Source organism: Arachis ipaensis, chromosome B06 (genome assembly GCF_000816755.2).
Source record: "Arachis ipaensis cultivar K30076 chromosome B06, Araip1.1, whole genome shotgun sequence".
NCBI classification, from domain to species: domain Eukaryota; kingdom Viridiplantae; phylum Streptophyta; class Magnoliopsida; order Fabales; family Fabaceae; genus Arachis; species Arachis ipaensis.
This window is the reverse complement of record NC_029790.2, coordinates 19,239,074-19,245,019: the sequence shown is the minus strand read 5'-3', so window position 1 is coordinate 19,245,019 and position 5,946 is coordinate 19,239,074. Positions and strand designations below refer to the sequence as shown.

General features: G+C 30.8%; 1 long non-coding RNA gene across 1 annotated transcript; it reads right to left on the bottom strand.

The window, feature by feature from the left end:
- On the bottom strand, positions 2,625-3,684 carry LOC110263916. Its single transcript, XR_002349646.1, has 2 exons — positions 3,518-3,684; positions 2,625-3,005 (listed from the first exon to the last, which is right to left on the bottom strand). It is a non-coding gene; the product is annotated as an uncharacterized LOC110263916 (long non-coding RNA).

The following is a 5,946-nucleotide window of genomic DNA, read 5'->3' as shown; positions in this document are numbered from 1 at the left end:
ACATCTAATATGATTGTTGGACAAAATCGCCACTTATTTTTGGTGAAATTAATTTAATAACAACACAGGCTGAAAGAATAATAATGTGGTATAGATAGAAGTTGATGGTAAGGGGTTGGTGCGTTTTGTTTTTACAGGACCAAGAATATAATATCTCTATCATTTTTGCTATATGGTTCGATAGTAGTCTAACAATTAGTAAATTGGATTCATTGCATTTATATATGATGAGTAGTGCTCGAATGGGGCCAATGGACAATTATTGATTTATTGGTGCCTAGCTACTTGTTAGAGATTATTATCATACAATATAGGAGTACTTTTTGCATGGAGGTTTGGTGTAGCATGAATTTTTGGTGGGTCTATTTATGGAAGCTTAGGTGGTTCTGGAGAATGGAATTATTGTGATGGTGTGCTTGGACATGTTATCATGCAGCTGGTGCCTCTCTAGTCTGGGATTATTATTTCTTTATTTTTGGTTGTGGTGCTTTCTTTGCATTTTGGGTGTTATGCTTGTGTGATTGTGTTTATGTTTTCTTTTTGTGTATTTGTTATGGTTTTTGCTGTAAATTACTTATTCTTAATGATAATGTCAAAAGAATCTTTAATTGATCAAAAGTCATTCATCGAACTTTATTCTTTTTGTAGGTTTGAGGTTGTAACTTAACAATTTTGTTTGGAAATATCCTATTTTTGTTATAAACATCTTATTTTATTTTAATCTTTTGATCAAACTTTATTTCTTTCAAATATACTTTTTTTTTCATTATCATCTTTTTCTAGACCATGATAACAATTGTAGTTGTAGTAATTCAAGAGTGACATCAAAAGAACAAGAGAAAGAATAAGATAATAATAGATAAAAAAATTTATTTTCATCAAAGAACAGAAATAAAAAATAAAATATTTGAGATAAAAATAAAATAGTTTAAATATTAAATTTATAATTAAGATTTAACTGGAATATTAAGAATTAAATAATATTTTATTTTTTAATAATATAAAGTAAAACTTTAAGAATCTAAGTTAAACCTTATCATGAATAAAATCCAAATGATTTTGGAGAAATCTCTTTTACTAGTTGCATGGATAAGAAGGATTCATTATTCAATACAAAGATATGCTTCATGCTTGTAGGTGAGTTTTAAGAAGTGCTGTCGGTCTGTCACAATGAGGCGCAACATTAGCCTGTTCTCTGGTCGAAGTTGCTGCTTTGTTAGCGGGTCTTCTTTAAAATTTCATTTTGACCCTAGCTAAGAAGATATATTATATAGTAGTCTTTGATGCTTAATATATTTTCATTTTTTCCTTTTTTTTTTTTTTTATGTTAATTGGCTCATAAAAGATCCAGACAAGTAAATAACACCTATAAAAAGATGGGTCAAAACTTTACTTGAATACTTGTTAAATTATGAAAAAAATCTTGAAACTTAGACTAAAAAACCCACACTCATAAAAGGATGAATACTGTTATGAAGTGAAAGTCTGGGCAAGATAAAAAAAAATTTGGGAAAATTTAATATAAAAAAATTTGAGAAAAGTTGCTGCTTCTGTAAATGTAAATGAGCATGGAAAAATTCTAACATTCTTTGACTTTGAAATGCCATTCTCATTTCGCAAGGAGAACCGTTTGAAAAGTTAGTACTTCATTTTCTTATAGAAAAAATAAAAATATTTTATTTGAGCTAATAATTATAAATTATTATGCAAAAGTTGTTTTTGTCTAATAACTAGAAACATTTTTTATTTGTACAAATTAAATTATTTTAACTTTGACTTATTATGAATTGTTATTAGATATTAGTAATTTTTATTTTGATAATTAGTTTACGTTTGAGTTGAAAATGAAAATTAAAAAAAAAATATGAGCTACAAAAAGGTAAGCAGTTCATTAGCTAAGGTAAGCAGTTCATTAGCTAATGTAAAAATAATTATCAATGTGTCAACTCTTTCTTTTCTATTCCATAGTCACCTAATCAATAATTCATTACAATACTATAACAATAATTCTCATTTCATAAACATACATCAATTACTAACTATAACGTTAAGTTCTATAAATTAACTTTATAACTTGTAACAATAATTTTTTTTTTTCGAAACTAACAGTTTATAGGCACACTTATTTCTTGAATTTCGGATTGATTTAAATTAAGCTAGTGTTTTGTTTTGTCCAAATCAATTTTTTTTTTGGAACAAGTCCAAAATCAAATATATATACAGCCATAAAAAAATATATTACCACCGTTTTATAATTATACACAAAAATTAATATCACACCTTTACAAATTTAAAAACAAACACAGTCTAATCACTCCATTGTCTATTCAACCTGATGAAAGCAAATATTTAATATTGACTTCCCATAAATATATATATTATGTTCTCACCTAAGACACAATAGATACATTTGTAAATATTATAAACCCGTTCTAACTCTGTGCAGGTTAGAAACAACACGTCCTTTACCATCAACGTCAATTGAGTGTACACGTGGTTAATACTCAAACCAACCTCCAACACGACAAAAAGCTATCGGCATCTTGAGCGCTTGAACTGGGCAGGCGCATCCTAAAACTCACCCATGCTTGTACAATATGTTTGGTGAAATTAAAGAGAAAAAAAAAAGACAAGAAGTTTTATGCTTGCAATCTCAATTTTTAAATATTCAATTTAATATGAATTACTGGTGGCGGCGTGTTCTGTACATGTAAATTCTCACTCAAGTAACCCGTGTGTGTAAAGTGTGTACATATATATGACCAACAAAAATAAATAAAGAACTAATATATGGAATAAAATTATTAAAAATTCTCTTGGTGAATTTTGTTTGATTTGTTTCTGCTGCTATTATTGCTTCCTTTGTAATCCTTGTTTACAAAGAGGGCAGCATGATATAATTCTTAGCCATTGATCCACACATTTTTTATGGAAGAGATGGATACAGGGCAGTTGCCTAACTTCTTCTTTGTTTTTTTGTACCTGTTCAAGCAAATGCAACACTCCTGTCATCACACCAAGTCACCGACCATAACTAATTTGTTACTTTATATTACAAAATTAATAATAATATAGATGGGAATAGGATTAATAATAATTTATTTTTTATCTATTATCAAAATATAAATTATTTTGATAAACATATTAAAATCTGGATTTTAAAATTTATAAATTGAATTATTCTTTATATATAAGTTATTTACACATACAAGTCATTTATATTGTATTGTTTAAAAATTTTTTGTGTATGTGTATTGATAAGTTTTGTATAATTCAAAACTCTTCCTCTTCTTTCTTGCATTATAAAAGTGAATTTTATTAAATTAGAGTTAACTTATATAAACTTGTATGCCAATAAGACTTGTATGTGTAGCATGTCTCTTATAAATTACTTATTAGTGAACTTAAAAAACTATTCAATTGAGTGAAAGACACTAAAAAGATAGTTGCATTGTAACATGTTCCTTTTAATGTATATGTATAGAAGAGGTAAGTTAATAAATTCATTATTCCTTACTTGATCCTCATTGATGAATGTTTGAGAACAATCATCATGATTGTAATGATCCAAGGCATGATAATCATGAACTTGTTTATATCTCCAACTTGGAATCTGTGAGATTTGATCGTCAGAAGCACCCTTAGCATTAGATCCCATGTTCATGTTGTAACCAAGGAGGCTACTAATTAGGTTTTGGTCCCATTCGAAAGTGCTCCACCCCTGCTCCCTGTCTTGGTCACTCGGTGTCTCTATCTCCCTCTTTTATGCTCTGCTAAAAGCGTCTGCGAACTTTCAGGTAATTTTTTTTAGATATGATTGTTTGATTGAATAACTGTTGCATGTCTCTGTCTCCCTCATGAGTATGATTGAATAATTGTAAGGAAAGCCAATCAACCAAGAACAAACACTGAGAACTGAGCCACTGAGCATTCGAGGCATTACCTCCGGAGTGGGTAGTAGGTTTGAGGGACAGCGACGGACGACAGAAAGCTGGAGAAACGGTTTCTTTCGGAAGACCGAATGGGGTAATACCATCGGTTCACGGTCCGACTAATCGGTCTGATCTGGTTTTTAGAACTATAGTATATACTCAAAAAAATATATAGAAAAACCAAAATTATAAAAATCGAACCGATCATCAAACCATTCTAGCTATTGGTTCATTGATTCAATCGTTATTTAATCAGAATAATCGTTTTATAATAAAATATAAATCACAGCAAATTAGAAAATCATAGGAACCAAACAGTTTAGCAAATTAAAACATAGCAGACTAACAATTTAACAAATTAACAACTTAACAAGTTCAAGAACAAAAAATCACAGTTTTAGAAAAAATTAAAGACAACAGAACAACAACAGCATAACAGAATCAAGAATATAATTAACAACCCTAAACCACAGTGACAACAACAATAATGAAGAAGAAAAAACACAAATCAACAATACTAAACCAATTAAAACAATAATTACGGTAAAAATACCTTCTAGAACACAGAGGTGAAGGAGCACGACCGAAGGCTAGACACGACAGAACTGAAGAAGAGGTGGCTTGGACCGCCACAGAACTAGAGCCGAGGAGGGTGGAGCGCAGCAAAACTAGAGTAGCAGAGGATGGAGCGTGGAGAAACTATAGCAAAGGAGGGTGAAGCGTGACGGAACTAGAGCAGAGAAGGAGTGGAGCGCAGTGGAACAAAGCCAGCATGGGAAAACAGAGGCTACGCGACTGAGGAACGACACGAAATGAGTTGCAGTGCAGATGGCAGTTTCGAGCGATACAGAAGACGAACACAGTAGGGACTAGGGACGGCGGCTTCAAGAAGTTGCAACAGCGACGCAGCGGTTACACAGGGGTAGCTACAAGCTAGACAGAGCAAGTGATGAATTTTTCTTTTGCTGAGGGAGTGAGAGAGGAAGAGAACTCGAGAAGAAGAAGAACATTGATGCTGAGTGCTGAGCTTAGGGCAAATCGAATTAGGTTTTACATTTTGTTTTCTTTTTTCTTTTCTAATGAATCAAACAGTGCCGTTTTGTCTCAAATTGTGAAAATCAGCAAAAAATTCTTAAAATACACCAAAATATCTTCATGTTACACCCAAATATCTTCGTGTTACACCCAAATTTACTGCAAATACAGAAAATATATTTTTTTAATGCATAACTTTTACATTATATTCAATTCAAACCATCAATAATGAAACATTATTCACCTACAGAATCATAAACTACTAACAGAAAAAATAACTAGAAAAAATTTCAATGAAAAAGAAGGAGGAAGAGGACGAGGAGGAAGTGGTGGTGTTGGTGACGATGATAACGAAAGAGAAGAAGAAGAAGAAGAAGAAGAAGAAGAAGAAGAAGAAGAGGAGGAGGAGGAGGAGGATGAGGAGGAGGAAAAAGAAGAGGAAGAAGAACGTGCAGTAAGAAGAAGAAGAAGAACGTGCAGTAACGGCTCGAAGCGCGTCAATATAAATGACTTGTATGGAAAAACGCTTGTATGTGGAGAATTATTCAAATATATTTTGAATAAGATTGAGGTAATAATTATATTCTCCTAAGACCATCTCCAATAGGAAACTCTTCCCAATCCCTATTTATATCCCACCTATCATAAAAAGTAGTTTCACACCCGCTTTTGCATCATAAACAGTAAATAGAAACTCAAAGCATCCATCTCTTCTCCATTAGGAAAAACTAACTTTAGTCTCTATTGTGGTCCCACTTAATTAGTTAATTAAAGTTATTAAAATTAATGTAGTTACTATTTTTTTCAATAATATTATTTAAATTTATAAATTCAAAAATAATTTACTATTAAAAGATATTAATATTCAAGAAAAAAATTTATAACAACTAATTTTACAACAGTTACTTTCATAAACAATAACGGCATAATAATATTGACTAATTTTAAAAGTTATATATCACAAACGAATAAAACATAT